This window comes from Lemur catta, chromosome 24 (assembly GCF_020740605.2).
Source record: "Lemur catta isolate mLemCat1 chromosome 24, mLemCat1.pri, whole genome shotgun sequence".
NCBI lineage: Eukaryota > Metazoa > Chordata > Mammalia > Primates > Lemuridae > Lemur > Lemur catta.
In genome coordinates this window covers 4,090,792-4,116,785 of record NC_059151.1, presented here as the reverse complement: position 1 = coordinate 4,116,785, position 25,994 = coordinate 4,090,792, and the positions used below count along the sequence as shown (strand labels likewise).

The 25,994-nt window shown below is 37.3% G+C and overlaps 2 protein-coding genes across 11 annotated transcripts in view; one reads left to right on the top strand and one right to left on the bottom strand.

Annotated features, from left to right (window-relative positions):
- The window catches only part of PTPN13 (protein tyrosine phosphatase non-receptor type 13), a 143,185-nt gene extending 118,850 nt beyond the window's left edge, over positions 1–24,335 (bottom strand). For all 9 annotated transcript variants that reach the window (XM_045536772.1, XM_045536776.1, XM_045536775.1 and 6 more), the window contains exon 1: positions 23,955–24,335. The gene's annotated coding sequence lies outside the window, so the exon portion shown is untranslated. The remainder of the gene's footprint in view (positions 1–23,954) is intronic.
- A 253-nt stretch (positions 24,336–24,588) lies between these two features.
- The window catches only part of MAPK10 (mitogen-activated protein kinase 10), a 263,304-nt gene continuing 261,898 nt past the window's right edge, over positions 24,589–25,994 (top strand). For both annotated transcript variants that reach the window (XM_045536763.1, XM_045536761.1), the window contains exon 1: positions 24,589–24,963. The gene's annotated coding sequence lies outside the window, so the exon portion shown is untranslated. The remainder of the gene's footprint in view (positions 24,964–25,994) is intronic.

Below are 25,994 nucleotides of genomic sequence, written 5' to 3'. Positions count from 1 at the left end.
TTTGTCCATCATTTGCATACTGATCATTCCCAAAACTGTAGTTCAATATCTTTATTAGTTCTACTCTATCTTGAAATGATCTCATAAAAATTCAAATTTTATAATTTTATGGCATGCCCTGAAACTTGTCAATGCCTTTCTCCATAGGCTTCAACATAAAATTCAAACTACCTAGCAAATCACAAACGATCTTTTAGAGATACAAAGAGAAGATTTTAGGAAAGAATAGTGTTTATTTAAGGTTCTGTCTGTTATGGATTCTATTACAAACAATGAACTACTGATTTTATTAGAGTCATTTAAAATGTATTAAGGATAGAACTCAGCATATTTGGTATCACTTGTTGGGTTATTGCTACTAACTATTTATTAGGAAGAAGGAAGAAAAATATGACTGACAATAGAAGGAAAAGAATGAGAAAGAAAAAGAAAAGAAAAAAAATCTCACCTCACTTTATCTGTCATGTGTACTCTTATTTACACACAGCTTCCCAGTCACTTGTGAGAAACTCTGGACCAGCTGTGTTATTTCAGAAATGTAATGAAGTGCTTATACTGTATGTTCTGAAACATCTCTAGCAAAGGTATGAGGCAGCACTCAGTAATCAAACACATTAACATCTCTGCAGTAAACCTATGAATATTCACACTAAATGGGATAAATAAAAACTATAAATAGCTTCATGTCAACAGAGTCAGGTTCTGTCACCCAAAAAAGCTCAGGTCAAGTTTTGCATTCAAGTGAGTTACAAAAACACTTTGCTTGTTCAGACCTTTTTGTATTCTAGAATTGTGTTCAAGGGACTGTAAACACATATTTCATTAAAGAGGCAGGCTAACTTTATAAGAAACTCTATTATCTTCAGCAGTGCTTTGCCATAATTCTGAGAATAGAGGGTCGAATTGAACCCAATTAAAATTTATATGGTAAAGTTAAGATGATATATAAAGGCTACATTTTTGAAAATGGAGATAAAATTTTTTTAATTAAACATTCCATTGCCTATTGTGAATACAAGAGTTTTTGATCCACTAATTGTTAAAATGATCACACTCCCAACAAAGGATTTATGTCTGTATCCATAGCCTACAGTGTGTAATCAATGTACACCCCAGGCCAGGCTTTGTCTGCCTTCTGAGCGTGCAGAATTTAATAAGCCAGTGAGAAATTGGCAGGACAAGATCCAGTAAAAAGTAATGGTCTGTGTTTTAGGGAGAAACTGGAGGCTTCAGGAAAAGCAGGGGAGAGTGAGTCTTCCAGAGGCAATATGTAGGTAAACAAAAAGAAGGAAACCATCAGCCCTGAGTAATTACTTCTAAACACTTGGGATTAGAAGTATATAAAGAAAACAGAGCTAAAGTTACAAAATGGTAATAGTTATTTGACATTTATTTCTAAAATCACCTCTATAATTTCCAGAGGTGAAACTGGCTAGCCATTAGAAAGAAGAGAGAGTAATGCACTGAGTTAGGGAAAAATATCTTAAACAAATACTATTTCTTTTGTTAAATAGGGAAATATTAAATGTATATAAGTAAGCACATTTTATGATGTAACTTGAAAGTTAAATTTAATTGAGGTCTAGTATATATGTTTCATTACATCAGCAATGTTGGCTATTTAGACGTGATGTTCTAACATACAGTTCTGCATCATGAAACTTGGAGAAAAGTTCTAGAACTTTTTTGCTCTGTTTCCTTATATAAATAGCTCATATGTGTAATGCATTAATGAACCATCTTGCTATATCACTCATTTTCTCTTAAAAACAGGATTTCCTTAAGCTTTATTTCCTACTCTCATAATCTTACCATATCCAAGTGTCATTTACTTAATATTTTAAAATATTCATATTTATCTTTGAATTTATCTATTTAAAAAGGAAATATTAGATCAATATTATTTCCTTGAATGGGAAACCAGCAAATTGCTCCATAAATAGAAGATTAAGTACAAAAGTCAGTATCAACATGATAAATGAAAACACAATAATGTTACTAAATATGAGCTACAAGAGGGTTGCCTGCCTGTGCAGCAACATTCCAAGCTTGGGTCATGTCTGGATTTGTTAAAAAGGCACATTAGCAAGTCAAACAAACAAACTAGCACCAAACTGGGACTTTCTCCATGACCTCATCAAAAGTACTGGAAGAGAATTAAAAAGAGAATAACTAGCTTATTGTAGGATTCTATTTTCTAAAATTTAGGGGCAGAAATGACCTCTCTTACCACTAATAAATATTACTCTTACAAAAGTTCCACCTTTAGCCAAATGTAATAATCAGAGATCTTAAAAAAGGCATTTAGAAACATGGAAATATGGGGCCTGGAGCCGTGCTCATGCTTGCAATCCTACAACTCCCGGGAGGCTGAGGCAGGAGGATCACTTGAGCCCAGAAATTTGAGAACAGCTTGGGCAATATTGAGACCTAGTCTCTACAACAACAACAACAAAGTTAGCTGGGTCTGGAGGTGCGTGCGTTTGATCCCAGCTAGATTGCTGGAGCTCAGGAGTTTGCAGTTGCAGTGAGCTATGATGACACCACTATACTCCAGCCCCAGCAACAGAGCCAGACCCTATCTCAAAAAAAAAAAAAAAAAAAGAAAAAGAAAAAGAAAAAGGAAAAGAAAAGAAAAAAGAAAAAAGGAAGAAGAAAAGAAGAAGTAAGAAGGAAGAAAGGAAGGAAGAAGAAGAAATATGGAAATGTGATTGAAATTTGGACTCTTGCTTTCCCCAACCCTCTTTTCCACTCCTCCTAAGAAGAAATCAATGTCCTCAGGATTTGGAAAGATTCAGTATGAATATCTCATGTCACTGCTTAGATATAAAAATTATACTTTTAAAAACATTTAAAAATGGAAACTGGTAATATGAAAATCATTTTTAGAATGGAACAATTTGAGTAGAATTTTGACTATTTTCCAAATATTAAGTTGAAATTGTTGCAATTACTGTAATACACATATTTATTGTGCTTCATCTGTGACTTGTGAAGTTATTTAGGCTTAGTTTTCCATTTATTTTCTCTAGAATCAAAATTGTTTCTATTCATAATTAATACACCTAATCTATTAAACATCATAGCTTAGCCTAGCCTATCTTAAACATGCTCAAAACACTTACATTAGCCTGAAGTTGGGCCAAATCATTTAACACAAAGCCTATTTTATAACAAAGTGTTGAATGTCTCAGGTAATTTATTGAATGCAGTAGAGTGCAGAGTGCAGTATCAGTTGTTTATCCTTGTGACTGCATGGCTGACCGGGAGCTGTGGTTCCCTGCCACCGCCCAGCGTCGTGAGAGAGTATCCTGCCTCATATTGCGAGCCCAGGAAAAGATCAAAATTCAAAATTCCAAGTACAGTTTCTACTGAATGTCTATCGCTTTTGCACCCTTGTAAAGTCAAAAAATCATTATGTTGAGAAGACTGCCTGTAGACACGTAAGGCTATTAAATCTTGAAATGTGGCTAGTGTAACAGAGGAACTGAATTTTAAAATTTTATTTAATTTTAATTAACGTAAATTTAAGTGGCCACTTGTGACCTGTAGCTAGCGAACTGGCCAGTGAAGCTCTATAAAGCTATGACAACAGGGTTATAACACATCTCTTTGCTTTCTCTCATGTCCCTTTGCAGTCTATTCCCACTAGTGATACTTTTCAAATGTGGATCTAATCATGTCATTCCTCTGCTTCATGGCTTCCTGTCACACATAAAATCTCAGATCCCTACTCAAGCTTACAGCTCCCTACATTTTTCCTCTCCACCTCAACTACTCTCTCTCCCCTTCAGTCCTGACACACTCAACTCCAGCCATAGTGACTCTTAAGCCCTTGCATTTGCTTAGAACACTCTTGTCTCAAGGATACACATGGGCAAGTCTCTCACTTCATTCAGCTCTTTGATCAGTTGTTACCGCACAGAGAGGCTTTTCTTGACCACCTCAATCTAAAATAGCAGCACTACCCACTTCCTCACTCTCATACCATTATCCAATTATATAACACTTCATGGCATTATAACACCTGATAATATACAATTAACCTTCACTGAATGTCTTTCACAACAATATGTAAACTCATGAGGGCAGATTTTGTCTTCTTTTGTTAACTGATGTGCCCCAAAATGTCTAGGACAGTTCCTGGCACATGATAAATTCTCCATAAATATTTACTGAATGACAATAAACTCAAATCTCATTTATCCTCTCTCAGTCTCACAGTCGTATAAAAAATATTCTTTCAGTGCTCATTATTTACAATGCACTGCAACAGGCAACATGGAGAATTCAAACTGAAAGTAGCTTAGACTTTGTAAATCAGATTACCACTGGAATAATCCTAATCCTAAAATTTTGAGCCTATGTCTTAGAAATAGCTGAAACTGTTTCTCTTGGGGAAGAAAGTAGGAGATATGATGTCTATCTTCTAATATTAAGACATTTGCCATCTGGAAGCAGTAGTCTTTTTATGGGATTCCTAACAGAATGCAGAACTGAGATCAGTGAGTTAAAATTAGGTAGCTTTCAGTTCAGTATATAGATCTTCTAGTAATACACAAAAACTCTTGAGATAATGTCCTGAAGTGGTTAAGCAGAGAGAAATCACCATCTGGAGGGGATGTCATAGAGATTTTTCCCATATTAGGTGAGTGGGGTGGCCTTAGAGGACCTCTAATATATGTTCCAAGTATAACACCTATACTATATCAAATGCTATAACAAATGCATGTTAATCTATCAGTCATTTCTGACAAGTTGCTTCCTGCTCGTTACAAGTAATAACTTTCAAGGTTGACAGACAGCAAGGAATGAAAATGAGAATCAAAACAGAGTTAACACAGATATATTCTACTGAATAATTAAGAAGAATTAATTGTACCTGGGCTTATACAAATGTACCCATGCAAATATCAGGTTTAACCATATGAAACTAACAATATTTGACCATTTTTATGCTTCAACTTAAAAATGACTTGCCAGATTTTATTAGTATAGCCATTATGTAATTTCTGTATCTGCAGTGTTAAGAGTCAGACATTCTTAAAAGTATTGGATTAATAAAAAACAAAATCAATTCAATAGCATTTGCTGCCTTCGAAAATTTCACTTAGACCAACAAAACATAAGTTCTAGTTTCAATCAGTAGACTATGAGTCACTCTTCAAATCTACAACTTACAGGTCAATTAATTCTTAGGATCTTAAAAAATCAGCTAACCACAAATGGTGTACTAAAATATATAATACTAGTAGACATGTTGTTCAGCAGCAGATTCAAACTTGTTAGTGAATAATCAGAATCTGGATGACAATCCCTTACTTCAATTAGTCATTACATCCTAGGTAATCAGTGCAATTATATTCCTACTAAGTTTTTTTCTTTTCTTTTTTTTTAAGGCTGGTCAAGTGAAGCAGTGGGAATGGAGAAGGAACAAAGGAATCTGTAACTGGTTGTGATCAATTAGTTGTAAACATCACTGCCTTCGGACCAACCCTACTAAGTTTTTTTTCTTAATTCAAAAACCAAGCACAAGTTCAGGTCTGTGGTTTTAGAAGGGCATTTCAGCTTTCTTAAACCTAAACCTCCATCTTAGCAGTCTAATGTTAGAGGTATTTCCAAAATCAACAGTACCTACTGGAATTGGTAGCATGCCCTTAGTACTGAGATTTTTGGATAAGCAAGTTTTATATTCTCCATTACAGGGCTGTTTTATTTTAATTCATGGCCAACACAGCACAACTTGCATTTCAGGAAATGTATTCTGATGTTTTTTGTTTCAGAGTAAAAACCCATTTTAGAATCACTTGATAATTCCAATTGGTTTTTGGATTGAGTTGACTATTTGACCATGTCAAGAGTATTCTGTTAGAAGTAAATGAAATTCTTTTAAGTCAAACCAAGAAATAATAACTTTACTGAGAAATGATGAAATTTCTTGTGGTAAAAAAAGCGATCCTTTTTGAAGAACAGTGTCTCATCAGTTTGGAAAATCAGCCATATAATAGTGTAGACGAAAACTCTTGTGTGAAAATAATGATTGCACACAATCGACTGCAGTGTTATAGTTTTAACAAAAGCAATTCCTTTAAACTAATGAATCAAACTAACAGCAATTTAGAGCGGGGTCACTTTGTTCTATTTATAAATGAGGGTAATTTGGGAATTTGTTTTCCTGTTCAGTTTAGTGGTAAAGACTTTGTCTTAAACATTGTTTTGTTGTTGTTTTTGAGATGAGTTTGCACCATGTTTGTTGCCCAAACTCCTGGGCCCAAGCGATCCTCCCACCTCAGCCTCCCAAGTAGCTAGGACTACAGCGGCATGCTATCACATCTGGCTGATTTGTTTTATCATTACTATTATTATTTTGTAAAGATGGGAGTTTCACTATATCACCCGTATTGGTCTTGAATTCCCAGCCTCAAGAGATCCTTCCACCTCAGTCTTCCGAGTAGCTGGGATTACAGGCACGAGCCACTGTGCCCAGCTTATCTTGAACACTTTTTCTACAAATCTGTTTTGTATATTAAAATACAACAGAAGCTCCTCTAAGTAACTGAAAAGTTGCTAACAAATTCTCCCATTATTTTTTATAGGAAAAGTACATGGCCATGGTGCTTATTTTTCCTGGCCATGTATCTCTTAGCACCTTACCCTTAAAAACACTTGAATTGACAATTATGAGTTAGAAAAATATTCAGCTTCCTAACAGACATTTTACCCCCTCTTCTGCTGTCCTTCCTCGTTGTTGGCAGAATCTGTCTCCCAGCACAGAGGCCAGAAATGCCAGATATTTAACTTAACAGCCTCACTGCTGTTAGCATATAAGCAACAACCTATCCTAGCTAATGGTCCTGAGACAAAATCTAGTGAGAGAGAAACCAGGAAAGATTTTCCTTCCTAATAAAAAGATACATGAGAGGAAATGTTTTTACTCTTTTTGTAGCTATGTAGAAAAGAGTTAACTGAGCAGGCTGCTCACAAGGTTGGCCTGTGGCTGACATCTGGGAACTAAGATTTCAGGAGGGTTCCCACCACTCCCAGAACTCTTAAGAGTGGTTCACTGTGTATAATTTGCTTGTGCAAACAATGTGGTTTATGCTGAACACCTGTTTCCCTGATGCGAGTCTGGAATTTTGGTTAAGTGCTAGGCAGAGGGTGCCCACATGATCAGCCCTCAATAAAAATCTTCCGCCACGAGTCTGTGAAGAGCTTCCCTGATAGACAACATATTACATATGTTATCACAACTCATTGCTGAGGGAATTAAGTGCATTCTATGTGATCCCATTAGGAGAGGATTTCTGCAAGTTTGTACCTGGTTTCCCTCAGACATAGCCCCATTGCCTTTTCCCTTTGCTGATTTCCCTTTGTATCCTTTTGTTGTAATAAGTCTGTTGTGCTGAGTTCTCCTAGCAAATCGTGGAATCTGGGAGGGCAGGAGGTTCCTAGGGAACCTTAACACTAGCCAGTGGAGTGTCTACAGGCAATACTTGAAACTGCAGCAGCTATATTTATTGCAACTACTAGAGCATAAAGCTTCAGAATTTAGAATAATATTCAGAACAACAGTAGGGGAAAAAATGCAGGAAAGAAAGAGCAACCTAGGTACCTTATGAAATGCATGACTGAACAAATTATTGAGCAAGACTATGAACCTCCTACTTCCAGACTTATGCTCACCATTTTGAATTCAGATATTTTATCATTTGCACTGAATTCTTACAAATACTTTCTAAAAAATTGATTCTGTTAAATTGAAGTCATCTGAAAGCATTGCTTTTTTGAGGGTTTTTTTTTTTAGTTTATTACGAAAAGAAATATAAAAGAAACATGCTCAGAAGATATTTCATTTAATAACATCTCTTTAAATAGTATTTAAATAATATCTAAAGTTGGACAGTACCTATATTTCAATAGGTTATTCAGAGCATTGTCCATTTCAGCTAAGTTGTCAAATTTATTGACATAAAGTCACTGATAATATTCCCTTTTATTCTTTTAATAAGTCTAGAATCTGTGATGATATCACCTCTCTCATTCCTGATATTGGTAAAATTTCTGTCTTCTCTCTTTCTGATCAGTCTGGTTAGAGGTTTATCAATTCAGCTTCTCAAAGAACCAGGTGTAGATTTCATTGACTTTTCACTATGTTTTTGCTTTCTATTTTATTGATTTCTCCTTTGATCTTTATTCTTTCCATTCAACCATTTACTTTTCTACTATTTATTACTTTGCTTCTTTTTCTAGGTAAAAGCTGAGGTCATTACTTTGAGACATTTTTTCTTCTAGTGTAGATACTTAATGCTATAAATTTTCCCTTAAGTCTTGCTTTAGGAGCTCGCATCCCACATATTTTCAAATATTGCATTTTCCTTTGTATCCCACATAGTACACTTTCTCATTTCCTCTTTGTTCTCCTGTTTGAGCCATAGGCTATTTAGAAGTGTGTTATTTAGTTTCCAAATAGTTGGGGATGACCCAAAGATGCTTTGTATACCTTGAATACTTTTTAATGTACTAAAAGTTGTTTTATGACTGCCATGGTTTAAATGTCCCCTCCCAAACTGTTGAAATTTTGTTGTCATTATGATGGTGTTGGGAGGCGTAGCCTTTAAGAAGTGATTACTTCATAAGGGCTCTGCCTTCATAAACAGATTAATGCCATTTACCACTCAAGTGGGTTAGTTATCATGAGAATAGGCTCCTGATAAAAAAGAAGAGTTCAGCCCAATTTTCTCTGTGATTTCCTCTCTCTATCCCTTGTCCACTGGCCCTTTGCTATGTTATGATGCAGCAAGAAGGCCTTCGTTAGATTCAGCCCCTCGATCTTGGACTTCCCATCCTCCAAAACCATAAGCCAAATACATGGTATTCTTTATAAATTACCTAGTCTGAATAAAAAACAAAAACGAATAACCCAGTATGTGGTAATTTGTTATAGCAATAGAAAACAAAGTAAGACAACGGCACAGAGTGTGAATATCTTGATAAATACTCTGTAAGCACTAGAAAAGAATGTGTACTCTGATGTTAGGTCAAGTTAGCTGATGTGTTGTTAAAGTCTTCTATATCTTACTGCCTTCTTATCTACTTGTTCTGTCAATTATTGAGAAAGGCATATTGAAATCTCCAACTACAATTGTGGATTGGTCAATTTTTCCTTGCAGTTCTTCTGGTTTTGCTTCATGCATCTTGAAGCTCTGTTATTAGGTGAATAAATGTTTATAATTGTCTTTGTCCTTTTGGGCTACTGTAATGAAGTATCATAAACTGGTTATAACAGCTTATAAACAACAAAAATTTATTTCTCACAGTTCTGGAGGTTGGGAAGTCCAAGGTCATGGTGCCAGCAGATTCAGTGTCCAGTGATGGTCTGCTTTCCCACAGACAGCTCCTTCTAGCTGTGTTCTCACATAGTGGAAGGGGCTAGCTAGCTCTCTGGGGTCTCTTTTTTAAGGGCACTAATCCCAATTCATCAGGGTTCTGTTCTCATAACCTAAACACCTCTCAAAGGCTCCACCTCCTAATACCATCACTTTGAAGATTAGGATTTCAATATATGAATTTTGGGGGACACAAACATTCACATCATATGTACCAAGACAGAATATAGTTGGGTCTTAATTTTTTTTAAATCAATCTGATCAGCTCTTCCATTGACTTTGGGTGCTCAAACCATTTTACATTAAATGTAATTATTGATATAGTTAGGTTTAAGTTGATATCTTGCTATTTGTTTTTTGTTTCCCATTTTCTTTTTTTTCTGCCTTTTTTTCTTTTCAGTCCACAGAGTAGGTATAATTTTTCTACCTTTTCTTGATTAACAATATTTTTTAAGATTCCATTTTATCTCCTTTGTTGGTTTATTAGCTATAACTGTTTTGTTGTTTCAGTCATTGATATAGCATTTATAGTATATATCTTTAACTTATCACAGTTTATCTTCAAATGATATTATACCACTTTATATAAGGACCTACAACTGTATAATTCCATTTCTCCTCTCCCAATCTTTGTGCTACTGCCATGCATTTTACTTTTAAATGTTTTTCACTCACACTACATTGTTATTTTTGTTTAAAGTCAATTATTTTTAAAAATTATCTTTAGAAAAAAGTTCATTGCATATAAGAAAATATAAGTACATTAAAAAGTACCAATCTTTACTCAGATATTTTTAAAAACATTCCCTTATAACTTCAACATTGTTAGTATAAGTCAGATTACCCATATTTAAACTCTATTTTTTCTTTTTTTTTCGCCCCTCCACACCCTCCCTAAAACTCTATTTTTCAGTTAGCTTATCTTGTAAGAAAAGTCATGAAATGTTCCAGTTGTTATTAATAGTGAAGAGAAAAATCATTAAATAACGTAGGTCTATCCTCCAACTAGTTGGAAAAAGACCTGGCTGAGATGACGCAAGGGACAGTTATCTGAAAAGAGGAGTTCCTTGACTCCCTGGGGCAGATGAGGATACATGTTTTTCCCCTTTCCTTAACTTCAGATGGCAAATTCTGAACTGTGCTAACCTAGAAACAAAGACCTGGGCTCACTGGCCCCCACATCTGTGTAAATTTTGCATTAAGAAAAATATTAGAGTTAAAAGTGCCAACTTGAATGCTATCAAACTAGAAATAATCTGTGATACTTTTGTAAGGAATTGACGAATCTACCAACCCCTCTTTAGTCCTTCCTCCTTTGACTCTTTACTTGATCCTCTTTGACCTATCCCCTGCTCTGTATAATTTCCTCTTTCCCTGGGAAGTCAATGTTACAAACTGGTAAAGTACCCAAGCTTTACAGTCATACAGAATGAGTTTAACTCCCAGTTTATCAATTTAACAGTTGTGTGATCTTGGATAAATTGTTACACTTTCCTATAGCTCACTTTCTTTTAGGTAATAGGGGAACAATAATGGTACTTAGCTATAGAGTTGCTAGATGTATCAAATAATATAGGTAATATTCCTTACCCATAGTAAGTGGTCAAGATGTTCACCATTATGATTCATTATTGAAGTTTAAGATTCTTACAAAGTAGGCCTATTAATTTACTTTTCTCAGCTTTTATCAATTACTTTTAAAGACACTTAAATAGTAAGAAAAGTATCATATACGTTTATCAATGTAGCTATCATTTCCAGTGTTCATTTTATACATAGATCTATTTGGTATCATTACCTTTGTGCCTGAACAATTGCCTTTAACATTTCTAGTAGGGCACATCTGCTGACTGTAAATTCTTTCAGCTACTGTATCTCAGAAAAGGCTTTATTGCACCTTTGTTTTTGAAAGATATTTTCTTTGGGTAGAAATTCTAGGTTGACAGTTTCTTTCAGTACTTTAAAGATATTGCCGTACTGTCTTACTTGCATTGTTTCTGACAAGAAATGTCATCCTTATCTTTGTTCCTCTGCATGTGTCTTTTTTCTTTGGCTGCTTTTAATATTTTCTCTTTTATCACAGGATTTGAACTGTTTAAACATGATGTGCCTTGGTGTAATTTTATGTTTCTTATGCTTTGGGTTCATGAAGATTCTGAATCCGTAGTTTTATAGTTTTCACAATATCTAGAGAAGTTTCAGCCATTACTTCTTTGTATATTTTTTCCATCATGCCTTGTCTCTCCTCAGTGATTCAAATTTCTCATACATTAGGCCATTTAAAGTTATCCCACAGTTCACTGATACTCTGTCCATTTATGAGTCCTTAGTGGTTCGATATGTTGCTGTTTAACTTTTGAACATACAGAATATAGTTATGAAAACTATTTCAATGTACTTATCTATTAATTCTAACCTTTGTGTAGTTCTGAGTCAGTTTTGATTATTCATTCGTATTCTCATTATAGGTCATAATTTCCTGCTTCTTTGCATGCCTGAAAATTACTGACTGGATGCCATATACTGTAAATTTTATTTTTGTTGGGTGCCAAATGTTTGTAAATATTCTCGAGTTTTGCTCATATACGAAGTTAAATTATTTGAAAACTTTGAAGTTTGATCCTTTCAGGTCTTATATTTAAGGTTTATCAGGCTGGTCCAGGGCAATACTTAATCTAGGGCTAATTATTCTTCACTACTGGGCAAGATTCTTCTGTGTACTCTACCCAGCGCCTTGAGAATTTTGAGCTTTTGCAGTCTTGCTTGTGAGAACAGGCATTATTCCTAGCTCTGTGTGAGCACAAGTCCTGCTTCTTCTAATCCTTGTGTGTAGCTCCTTCCCAGGCCTCTGGTAGTCTCCTCACACACATGTAATGTTGAGTACTCGGCTGCATGCTTGAAGGGGACCCTCTGTAGATCTCCAGGTTTTTTCTCTGCACTTCTCACCTGCCCGGTACTCTGTCTTGTTAACTCTAGCTGCTTTGATCTCAGACTTTCAGCTCCATTTCCTGAACTCAGGGAATCCACCATTTTCCATCTGGTTTCTCCCGCAATGTGCCACAGTCTGGAAACTCTCAATTTAGTACGCTGGGGCAGTCATAAGCTTCATCCTGCCTCTACCTCTCAGAGATTGCTGTCTTTTATTACCTGATGTCCAGTGTCTTGAAAATTGTTGTTTCACATATTGTGTCCATATTTTAGTTTTTGCAGGCAGGAGGGTAAATCTCATCCCTGTTAGTCCATGTTGGCTAGAAGTGGAAGTTTCACTAGGTTATTGTGCTTATTTCTCTGTACTGAATCACTGTAAATGGTATCTCAGTTCAGTCATCCCTGATGGATTGGGGTCAAATCTTACACGGTTAAGAGGTTGCCTCTCTAGATTATTTCTGTGGGTCTTTTCACTAACTGCCTTAAAGGCAGTCATTCTTCTGTTTAAAAAGCACATTTGAAAAAAATAGTATTAAGGCTAAGGAATTTTAATGCTATGGAGAAGAATGCCTGGAAGTTCGTGCAGCTAAGTCACTCGCAGAGTTATTTTCCTTCTACAGAGTTTCTATAAGAAAGATTTTTCTTTTTATAACTCTTGCAAATGAAAAGAACATTCATGGAAGAGCAGCGAAATACTGACTGTGAAAGCAAGAAGACAGGAGAATGACAGACTTTGAGAACAAAAGAGGTTGAGTATAACAGTTTTCTAAGAAAAATAATAGAAATCAAGTCTGATACATTTACAGATAAGACGTCATCTTTTGTACATTTTAGGAGCTAGTCTTCGATTCTCCTTTCTTCCTAGAAAAAATCCAATCATTTACTTAATAAGCTAAGATGAAGTATTAAGCAAAGGAGTCATCTGAAATCATTACTATCACCATTATCTCTTAAAAAATGTGAAAACAAGTTCATGCAAGCATAAGGTTGTTAAGATAATCTAAGGCATAGGTTGCACACTGGTGGCCCATGGGTGTATTTGGCCTGCAGACATATTTTGTTTGGCCTACAGGGCAATGGCCCAGGCACCGAGGTGGCAAAGTATGAATTTGTGACCAACATTTACAAATTAATAGACTTCACAAATTGGAGAGATTTCAGATAAAAATCTTGGAGAAAAAATTAGGAGATGTGGCAGTACTCAAGGGGGTGTAGCAGCTACCTACTTCAGCTAGGTCTGAGCTCTTTAGCTCATTAGTTTCTATCACTCACTATTGTTTACCTACCCTCTAAACTATCCCTGGCTGTTTTTTGCCCCTACATGCACTTAGGCTAATGACATTTGATCTAGGTATATATAATAATATCCTAACAAATTAATTTTTTTTTTTGAGACAAAGTCTCACTCTGTCACCCAGGCTAGAGTACAATGGCCTAATCATAGCTCATGCAGCCTTGAACTCCTGAGTTCAAGCAGTCTTCCTGCCTAAGCCTCCTGAGTAGCTGTGACTATAGAGAATACCACTGCACCCAGCTCATTTTTTTTTTTTTTTTTTTAATTTTTGTAGAGACCAGGTCTTGCTATGTTGCCCAAGCTAGTCTCAAACTCCTGGGCTCAAGCTACCCTCCCACCTCAGCATCCCAAAATGCTGGGATTACAGGTATGAGGCATTGTGGCTGGCCCTAATTTTACATATATATATGTGTATATATATATATATATATATATATATATTTTTTTTTTTTTTTTGAAACAGAGTCTTTGCTCTGTCACCCAGGCTAGAGTGGAGTGGCGTCATCATAGTTCACTGCAACCTCAAACTCCTGGGCTCAAGCGATCCACCTCCCTCAGCCTCCCGAGTAGCTGAGACTACAGGCACCCACCACCACACCCAGCTAAATTTTCTAATTTTAGTAGAGAGAGGGTCTCACTCTTGCTCAGGCTGGTCTTGAACTCCTGACCTCAAGGGTCCTCCCACCTCAGCCTCCCAGAGTGCCAGGATTACAGGCATGAGCCACTGTGCCTGGCCCCTAATTTATATTTTTAGCTTAGAGAATAACTGCATAAAAGCACGACCAAAGTATCAAATTTCTTTAAAGGGGAGATAAGATTCCTAGAAAAATGCCTTGAAAGAGTACTCATTTTCTACCATTAGCAGAAAAGCTATCTTTGGGGCACATTTTAAACTACAGATTCCTGGAGACACAGTAAGTATCCCAGAATGTTTATTTTTAACAAATTCATAGGTAATTCAGATATAGTTCACACCTGGAAACCGCAATCTACCCCACCTTTTGCCTATGTTTCAAAAGGTATACATACAATGAAGCTTAATTACAAAAGCCAAAATAATGTTATTAGAAAATTATGTTCTGGTATACTTTTCTTCTCAATGCACTATATTTAAGCAGGAAAAAATATCTGAACTTTACATCCGTAAAAGTAACTCCATATTTAGTCTTCAGTATTTATGCTTAAGCCAAGAAAACTAGGACAAACATATTTTTAAAAAATTCTATACACCCAAATTTTTGCAGTCAGCACTCTATAAAATGAGAAAGTTGAAATAGTTCCCCTTCCAACAATAAAATGATCCAACTTCGGTTGTACTCAGTATTTGTCAACTCCAGTTAGAAGAAATTTTTCAACTTAAAACAGGATAATAAATAGTGCTAAGACATCCAAGTTTGCTTTTACTAACAGATTTTTAATTGCTAATAAAAGAAGGGGATTAACAGGTCAAAAGTGGGAGAAATGCTTGACTAATGAGGTAATTTGAGAAAAAAAAAACAGAAAAATGAAGTTGTGCTATTTAATAGATAAAAAAGGAAGACTTTATCTGTATCAATTTTTTTCAACAGCCAAGAACTTTTTAGCATACTAAGAGGGAACATACAAAGTTTCACATTGAGAAAGACTAAAACATCAGTTTGGCATGTCATTAATGTTTCCACCTGGCTATGGTGACACTCCTGAAAATGAAAGATACAGAGAAGCACGTTAGGGAAGGGATGTGGAGATAAGAGTAGAAAGATGACTTGCTTTTCAATCTTTGTACATTTTGAACCTTGTACAATATACAACCTTTAATCTAAAAAATAAGATACTTAAGAATGATAAAACAAACGTTATCTGCTACAAAACCTGAAGTCTGCATAACTCATCCGCTTCAGAGGACAACAAAGCTGTTTCTTAATAAAAGAACTGCATGATCATCTAAACAATCTGCATGAGGATAATGATATATAACTCTTAAGTGAAAAAAAAATGTGAAGACAGTTGTGGGAAAGAGTTAATAGTGATTTTAATTTTGTCTCAAAGAACTCCAGGGTACAAATTTCACATCTCCAAAGAGAGCAAACGTCAACCCGTTGTACAGTGAATGAATGTTAAAACCATAAGATAAACTAAAATTTAGAAATTTTTGTAGTTCTTCTATCAGGCACAGTTGTATTCCACGACATACAAAGCATCTAACCCTACTGAAAGAGTTGATTCAAAGGAGAAGAAAAGAAACTTTGTTAGCAGTCACCAACAGTTTGGAGCTCTGTAAATAACAGCTGTCAACCAAATCAAAGGAAAATTTTTAAATGCACTAAGGAAGGAATGGAGACTTCGTCATAAACTATTCTTAGTGACACCACCTTAATAAAATCATTACTTCCAACTCTGAACTAAAAGTTATAAATGATTTTCACTGTTAAAATATCTAGTGTGTAGTGTTTAGGCACATAGGCTTTGGAACAAGATTGCCTAGATGCACTTACTGTCTATATTACCTTGGACAAGTTAATTAATCTAACTCCACCCTCAGTTTCCATTATCTGTAAAAACGAAGTTAATAGTATTTACCATAAAGCTGTTTTGAGGAATTAAACAACTTTAGCCATCTTGACTGTATTATTTGCTAGCCTGGGCAGTGCAGGGCACGACACATGGCTCAGCATTCCCCAGCTGTACACTAGCTGCCTCCAGAAGAGCTGCCTCTTTCTTCATTTTAATTCAAATTATACTCCTTATCACTCACCTTTCTAAAACATGAATAGATATATTATTTAAATAAAGCAAGCCCCCTCTCAAAGAATGGAAATGTGCTACTACAAAGGATATTTAAAACAATATACCATATGCTCTAAAAGTAATTCTAAAACTGGAGATGCAGTGTTCTCAACGTAAGTAGTTTGAACAAAATGACATTCATTTTACAAGTTCTAGTAAGTGTATAAAAATCAGGTACATGTCACATATGTCAACAAGCCCAAGTGATGAGTGGAAGAAACATATAGCCCAAGAAAAAAAGTAGGGCCATAAACTGTGAAACCATAAAAAACCATATTTAAGTTCATATATTACCTGTATCTAACGTTAAAAAAACTTGTATAAATCAAATATAAGTATACCAAAAATAGTAATAGCTAATAGTTATTAAACACATAGTATGTATTAAGCACTACTGTAAATGCTTTATGTGTATTAACTCTTGGTCCTCACAGCAACCCCATAAAGTAGGCCTAGTTATTATACTCATTTTGAAGATGAGGGAAAAGCAAAGATAAGTAACTTGGACAAGGTCATAGAGCTAATAAATCATAGAGTCAGAAATCAAAACCCAGGCATCCTGGTTCTAAATCTATGCTTTAAATATCATGCTATACTGTCTCTCTAAACCAAATGGGAGTGGTCAACACCATACACAGCAGCATCTATTTAATAAAACCAAATCATCTATATATATTTAGATAGGTACTCATGTGTCTATGAAGTTTCACAAGCCAATTTTACATATTATTTAATTTTATCTTTACAGGTATTCTGTGGAATATATCTTGCCAGTAGCTTGGTTTATTCAGCGTGAACTCAGATGATGAAAGGTATGTGGCCAAAAATTGTTCTACTAAGTCTTCTGTCTTGCAAATGTGTCCTTTTTATGCAGCACTAGTACCTAACAGAGTACCTGGCAAAGACTAGGAATTGATGAATAAAATAAGGAACAGTTAAAAAGGAAACTGAATGTAAGAATTGGGTTAGATCAGCCCAGATTCATAATTATAGATTCATCTAGAAAACACTCAAATGATGTGGCTTATTTACAATGATTCTTCAGTATTCCTGTAGGTGGAAGAACAGTATTCATTTTTCAATTAAATCTTAGTATCTCAATACAGTCTTAAAGTTCCTTTGAAGTTAGAAGAAGGCTTATTGTACTAATATAAACATTAAGAAAGATTCAGATGAAATCTTACTTTAAAAACAAAGCTCAGTTTGGTCTTTAATCCATATAAGTGTGATGTATTACATGACCACATTAAAATATTCCCTGTTTAAAAATTCAAAGAAATTCTCATTAAAATTTAATATTCTAGATTTATCATAATGGCTCTAAGAATTACATGATGTAAACTATGAACACAGGAGAATATGTTGACTTGAATTATAACTGAAGTTATAGTATTGTTGGGCACTATGCAATAACACATACCTTACTTTTCATTTCTATACTCCTTAAAGCAATACCAGAATTTCACAGCTCCAATTGAACTCAACTGCAGGCAGCTACAATATAATTTATTTAATTTAGATCTAATAATGGAACATTCTTGAACGAAAGTTTCCATTACATTTGTTGTATTAATTTTTATTTTTAATTTTTAGGTTTAAAAAGAAAACATCTATCCCAGCTTTCATGAAGAACAGCCTCAAATATATTAATACCTTTCAGCATTGGTAAATTTACATACAGTACTAACAAACTGAGACATGTTACATATGAATCACTGATGTAAGCTCATTCCTTGATCTAGGCATAGAAACCAGCATAAAAATAAAATTAAAATGGATTGTATGGCCCGGAGCGGTGGCTAATGCCTGTGGGCCTACCACTCTGGGAGGCCAAAGCAGGAGGATCGCTTGAGCTCAGGAGTTCGAGACCACCCTGAGCAAGAGCAAGATCCTGTCTCTACTAAAAATAGAAAAAATTAGCCAAGAGCGGTGGCGTGGACCTGTAGTCCCAGCTACTCGGGAGGCTGAGGCAAGAGGATTGCTTGAGCCCAGGAGTTTGAGGTTGCTATGAGCTAGGCTGACACCACAGCACTCTAGCTAGGGCTACAGAGTGAGATTCTGTCTCAAAATAAATAAATAAATAAATAAAAATTAAAAAAATAAAACATTGTATAAAGGATAAATTTAATCAATATTATGTTTAAATAAGTCCAGGAAATTACATCTCAGCTCAAGTCAGGAATACGAAAGACAGTGAGGAAGGAATTCATCTATCATTCAAAACTGAGATTCATGTCCCGAAATACCAATTATTTCTTCTCATTTCAAATACTGAATTACATATATGTTCCAGAAGAAATATTTAGCTACTAAGACCTGAAATAATTTGTTAATTTTTAAAATTACACTTTTCTAGAAGAAGCAAAATAGTATTTACATGGCGCTAAGAGAAACTTAATTTCTTAAAAGGATTCTCTTATTTAAAAACTTTCTCAGGCTACATCTTTTTCAAAGAACAAAACACAACTTTGAATATCTTTACAACAATATAAAATTATATAATCATTCTAACCTTAAGTTATTCAACAAGTATGTTTCATTTTTGTTCCATAGACCACATTACAACTAAGTGGAAAAGCATTAAAACATGAAAATGATACTGTACACAAAACATTCCATCAGGCATCCTTTTCACAACATGTTCCATTGCAAACTTTTCTGATCTAAGTAGGTAAAAAAGCGTGTATTTATGTAAAAAGAAATGTACCATCTACAAAGAAAGAATATTTTTAATTGAAATTAATTTTTGTTCTCAACTCTACTCAGAGCATACTAAATCAATAACACTTTGATTAAAGCACATTTTTCTTAGGCATGTTAATGAGGAGGTTTACAATGAACTTCACAGTACAGTTTCTTCTATGCTGTGCATCAGTAGTGAACAAGTGGCAAATACCATTAAATCAGATGACACAGTGTTAACTTCCAACCATCTGAAATTTTTAAGGAACCTCATTTTTTTCAAGGGGGCATGTGGGGGAAAAAAATAAAATTTCTCTTGCATCTGTACACTCATGTTAAAATTAACAAGACAGTTTCTGTTGAAAAATCATGTCATTTGATAATTAATTAAGGGTCTCCTTAGTAAAAGAAAAAAAGAAAACTATCTTTGCCAATAAGGAAAGCCTTTAATCAAATCCCAGCACTTCAGTTGAAATGATGACTATTTCTATTTTCAGTGTTTTGGAACATCACATTTCCAGACCCGAAACTTTTGTAGTATATAAGGGCAATTAAGCCTTTAGATCGAGAGCATACCAAGATAAGTAATAAAAACAAGGACACTAAATTTGCCCTTCTCAGTTAACTTTGAAAAGGAAAACATTATACCTAGGTACAAAAGATTGAGGAAATAGGTACTATATCAGAAATATAGTTATTTCTCATGACTTAAAAAAAATAACTTTGAAAAATAACACTTTATAAATTTTTAATTACAAATCTGAAGGAAATGACTTAATAAGAGGAATTATGTATATATTCCGTTTCAGATGATAGGAAATAGGTATACAAATTTCAAAACCTCTAAGCAGTACAGAACTTTCTGTGATGAGGAAATGTTCCATTCTAGGCTGTTTGATACAGTAGCTACTAGATACAAGTGGCTACTGAGCACTTAAAATATGGTTACTGGGAATAAGGAATAGCATTTTAAATTGTATCTAATCTTAATTGCCTAAAATATAAATTTAAATGCCCACATATGGCTAGGGATACTACATTGAACAGTACAACTCTAGGGAACTGGGAGAAAATATTTGTACCTTAAGTTCTCATCCAAATAGTAAAAAGTCCTATAGACGGGCATAGATGATTCTGAGACATATATATTTTTTAAAATTCTTGTGATTTATATAGATGAAAGGATTATAACACAACATAAAAAAAAATGCCGCTGCATTTGTGGGAACTAAATTGTCTATATTCAGCTTCTAGTGGGGTTTAGAACATTGGTTCCCAAGCTGGCTCCATGTTATAATTTAAATTCTTAAGGAGCTTCTAAAAATATGAATGCCTGGGTCTCACTCCCCCAAGATTCAGGTTTAATTGGTTTGGTTTGAGGCCTGGGCATAAAGATTATTAAAAGCTTCCTGATTCTAAGGTACAGCCAGAGTTGAATACCACTAAATTAGAAAGAAAATAAAAAACTGTTTATTAAGCAGAGATGCAGTATGGGGCTAAAGGCATTTCTTGGCTGGTAAGTGAAGAGGGCCTTTTGACAACTCAGATTCAAGTCAAAACCCCTGAAGGCTAAATATGAGTTACACATACTACACATTTAGGAATGATCTGAGTAGACAGTCATAAGTTTTTGTGATTGCTGAATGTTATTTAATTTTGTAAAAGAGATTAGCAAAGAAGGAAGCAAACTAAAAATTGAGTGTCAACTTGCACTTGCCACCTTTGCATATATTATTTAACTTCATCCTCAAAATACCTTGGGAGGTCGGTAGATATTATTAAATTATTTACAGATGGGCAAAGTAAACTTAAAGAAGGTCTCTAGGACTTAGACACACGTTTGTCAGACAATAAAAGTCCTCCACATTTTTTATACTATTCCAGAAGGATTCTCTTTGAGGCTGCTGGTTTCAGGTAATTTTCACACTTTACCAGTGTGAAAACAAAATGAAACAAAATAAAAATAGGAAAAAAGCAGGATTCGATGGCAGAGCACAGGATAAGGCAAACACATTTAACAAGTACTTGAACCAGTTCCCTGTTCCTATATTTCCTATGCATCTGATAGCAAACTCTGGGGAAAACATGTTAAGTTTATGGTTCAAATCTACACCAGCCTCTATACTAGATCATTCAGGAGTTACTGTCTTTTTAGCCTAAAAAATTAAACAATTGGTCTCCTACTGCCTCACAAACTATTAGTGATAGTTACACATTCTTAAGAAGAAGGTTGGGAATATTGCTTTTGCAGCCGGCCTGACACCAAACCAGAATAAGATAAAGAAAGGTTTATAAAGATGTTTTTTCATTTTTCCACTAAACTCAAAGGATTATTAGAACTTCTCCTCTCAAAGCAGTTTTGATTTGATGTGACGTCTTTACAGCAAGCATGGAACTTTTAACTTTAATTTAGAACATTAAAAGTTCTACATTAATTTACTCATTAAAAGCTAGCCTTTAAAAATCTAGTTGCTGAGTTGCTGGACCCATCTTAATTTTCAAATTAAAAGGGAAAGATTTTTTTCAGGAAAAAACAAGGGAAATCAAGAGCAACAGATCCTCAACTCTTCCCATCAGCACTGATCCTTCTATCCTGAGACCCAGTATCTATCTTTTCTCCTTTCTCAGGCTCCTACCTTGTAAAGTGACATTAACTCAAATGAGTCACACTTGGTTCATCAGAGATGACCATGAGAACACTTTCAGTGGCACAGAGTTCTTCCAAAGCATATTCCAAAATAAGAATATGTTGACAAGAGAGCAATTCTTAAATGCACTGGCTTGGAGTACGCCTGTGTTTGTTTTCAATTTCAAACGGTATTAATTATAATTTAATTATATTACAAAAAGTATTTTGTAGTTTTTTTTTTTAATTACACACTGTGTCAACAGAAGATGAGAAATAAAAAGAAGTAGTTGTAGTAGTTTAACCCTTATAGTCCTTTTCTCCAGTATGTTTGGAGCCGTGCAATAAGACGAGCTGGAAAAATATACACTTGATTGACATGGGAGAAGCTACCATGCTTCCCCATCCAATCCTTAACCTATCAAAGGTGGAACAAAGCAAGACCTGTTTTTCCTAATAATAAATAGAGAATGCATCATTCCATTCATTTAAAGATGAACACCTATTATCTATATCTACCCAAAACAACTGATTAGCCAATTCTCATATTCACATCCTGCATTTAGGAGGCATCCCTCCAAAAACAAACAAACAAACAAACAAAAACCAAACAAACAGAAAAACAAGAGCAATATAAGTTTTACAGCTTTTGACCCTTATCATAGTTTTAAGATCTATCCTTTAAATTGACATTGGTTTGAGTGGTTGTGTGTGTGTGTGTGTGTGTGTGTGTGTGTATTACTTGAGTCGGGAAAAGCCATTTATATTTTTAGATGCTAGTAATCATCCTCCAAAATGTAAGCAGGCTTTACATGCAAGTAAAAGTTTTGGTTGGACAAACGTAAATTCAAAGATAAACCTACACGATGGTAAAGGAAGTCATAATTCTCTAATTGTAAAAGGGAAAGACACTATGAAATTAGTCTTTTTTCTTAACAACTAGCCCCAGATATTTTGTATTTTTAATTCCACCTTCCATCCTGTCCTCTCCCCACACATACTCCCACAAAGCCTCTAGAACATCAAAGTTAGAACGCAATGTTATGAAAAAAGTATAATAAACTTAGGATTGGATAGTAGTCCGTGAGCCTCTGTATGAATTTACTGACTCAATATATGCATGAACTTAATTAAAAAAGGCTCCCAGAGATATTAAAAGGAGAAACAATTTGTATCATAGCACCACCACAAGCAGCCAATGACATGAAGCAAGATTTTACCTGGACCCTGCCAACCGAGTCATCAAGAATTTGGGAAAATACCAACGCCTGTTTCATAATACAGCGACTTTTATTTTATTTTTTCCAACCTTCAGTAAACTCTCTAGTTACAGATTTTAAAATCTTGCTGGGTGGGGTGGAGAGGGGAAAACCAAAATCTTGCTAATTAGTTCCCAGCGCCCTTCATGCCACAGATCAGCTGTCCTACATTTTGTTTAGGTCCCTCCTTGAAAACAAACCCGATTGCCCCATTTCCTGAGAGAGGTAAACTCAGCTCCAGGCAGCTCCCTATGAAGTCACCGCGTTGGTGGTTTCAAAGATGCAATTAAACCAACAAAGACACAAGGCTGTCGAAGAGATTAGCTGGACGTGTACAGTGCTGTCGATCATATGTAAGACGTCTAAGGTCAATGAAAACTGCATTGCTGTCAATCTCTCTTAGTGATGTTTCTTCCCCATTATCCCTTCTCCATTATATTCGCAACAGAAGAAAATTAAACTTCTTAAGACTTTGCTGGAGTTTGGTTTAATTTTAGCTTTCCAGCTTTCTGCATGTAATTGGAGGGGGGCGGGGGGCAGGGGGTTAGAGTGTTTTAACCAAAGAGGAGAAAAGCAGTAAAAGAGCCTGCACGGGCGGCGTGTCTTCCCCACCCCCCAACCCCTCTCCAAGCACACACATTCCTCTGCGCGGCCTCTACCCGCACCATCGCCACAATCATCTGCAGAAATTAGAAACAGACTCCGGGAGCCCGTCCCTGAGCACGCCCGGAGCAGGGCCGTGCGAGCCACTTGGGGCAGTGTCACTCCCCGGGACCCCCCCGCAAGCTCTTACTCGCCCCCTCCGGGCTTTCGTGCCGGGAACCCGGAGGAGACGGGTCCCCCTAATCAGCAGGGAAACCTCATCGCGTCCGTCCCCACGCCGGCCACCCCGCCTCCACCCCGACGTGCAAAACCTGCCCCGCCGCCGAAACCAAGGAGAAGTCCCTTCCGCCGGGGCCGGAGCCCACGCGGGGCCCGCGCTGTTCCGCGCTCGTGCACGCGCAGGGCCTTACCGGCTCGTCCGGAGACCGCGTCCCGCTACTGGGGCGTCGGGCCGGGCCGCCGGCGGCCGCCGCGCGCGCCGAGAGCCACCACCTCTTCTCCCCCAAGCGGCTGCGGGCGTGGGCTGGAGGAGCCGGAGAAGGAGCCTGGGCAGGGAGAGAAGAGGAGCAGCATCTCCTCCTCCTCCTCCTCGCCTCGGAAACGCCCCTCCTGAGGCGACCCCGCCACTGCCTGGCCCCCGCGCCGCCCCTCCGGGAGCTTCGCCCAAATCCCCAGGCGCGGGCGGCTCAGCTCCTGCCGCAGACTCTAAGCGCCGCTGAGGTGACCGAGGCGGACCGGGGAGCTACGGAGGGCGGCCCGCCAGCACGACGGCCTCCGGGCGCCGTGAGCATGGTGTGTCACCCTCGCTTCAGCGCGGCCGCCGAAGCCTACTCGCGCCCCTCGGGCTCCACCTCGGGCGGCCGCGCCGGCCCCGCCCCCCCGGGGCTGTCACTCAAGCCTTCCCGGGCTCCGGGAGGCCCACAGATCTTCGACCGCGCGCTCCCCTCGACCTCATTGGTCCGCCTTGCCTCCAGCCCCGCCCACTCCCCGAGGAGGAGGTCGCTGGGAAGCCCGGCGCCCCGGTTCCCATGACAACCGGTGCCCTGGGCCTGGCTTTTCGCGTTCCTCCGACGAGCCGGACGCTCAGGTTGCTAGCCGCGCGACCAAGTTCCTAGCCCCTTGCAATGTGGACGCGTACTTTTAGGCTGAGTGGGAAATGCGGCCGGCGGCACCTACACGTTCAACTGCAGAAACGTAACTTTACGGCGCTGCGGAGTGAGGGGGAAAGTTAAAAATGCGTAACTGCTGGCTCTTCCCCGCTCGCCCTCAGCTGCTGCTCGGCCCTGTTGCCACGTGCTCGCCCGGCGATCTGGGCTTTGAAAGGATGAGGACCAGGGAAGGGAGAAAAAGCGGGGGCCTTGCCAGCTCCCTGCAACAATGTAGCAACTTAGAAATGGCGGGGCCGACGAAAACAGCTCGGTGAGTTTTCCCACAGTTACAAAGTGATCTTTCAGCTGCACAACCCCAGATGCTCCGGGGAAAACTCAGATGCTCGTGTTTTTGAAAAAAAGTGTGTCAGTACTGGTATCGTTCTTTTCTCTAGGAAACTGAGGTGCTCCTTAAATTTAAAAATGGAAGGAAAATTTTTAATGTAATCTCCAAAAAAAAAAAAAAATCCTCCGTTTTTGTATGCGCAGCACAACTTGGCAAAGGTAAATACAGGTAGCTGGTCCCCTGCTGCCAGCTGGGACGTTTGAGTTTCGATAGTTTTTAGAAGAGTGGCTTTCTGAAGTCATGAGCAGGTGGTATCTGGTGACCTGGGTTTTGAAAGTTTTGGGTTATTTTCGAGTGGATCAGGTAATCTGGTCCACTCTAGGAAGGGGATGTGGGGTGCATTTAGTCCGGGACCCCTAATGTTGAGCGTTTATGTGAATGTGAATTTCATGGCTGGCTCCAAAATGGAGCGATTTTAGGCTTAACTGGCTTCTCCAAGCAAGTCCAAGCTGCAACCCTGAATTCCCTACCCCCTCACCCCCGGAGGCTGCCGTACAGGTGTGATGAATGAGGGAATTAATAGGAATGATTTACTCCTGGCGAGCACTTGAGTTTTCATTATAGCATGTACGAAGTGAGTAACTGTGATGGATGTCTGTAGTCACCTGTTCCTTGCAAGAATGTGATTACACACAGGGCTAAACACAAGGGAAAATGCAAAATAGAATTTTTAAGATGAGGCCCCTGCCCTCAAGGAGCCAACCATGGAGTATAAGAAAGAAAACTAGCCCTCTTGAAACAATTTGAGAACAATTATAGCTAAAATGGGCAGCCAAGGGCTGGCTTTAGCTCAGCGGTTCCTTCGACTGCGTTTGAACAACCTGTTTGCGGAGGCAGAGCGGTTCGAGACCCGCTGGCGCTCTCCAGCCCTTTAAAAATTAAAAAATATATAATAAAAAATAAATAAAATGTGCAGCCAAACTTTGAGTACAGTAGCAGATAAGAGAAAGTCTGGC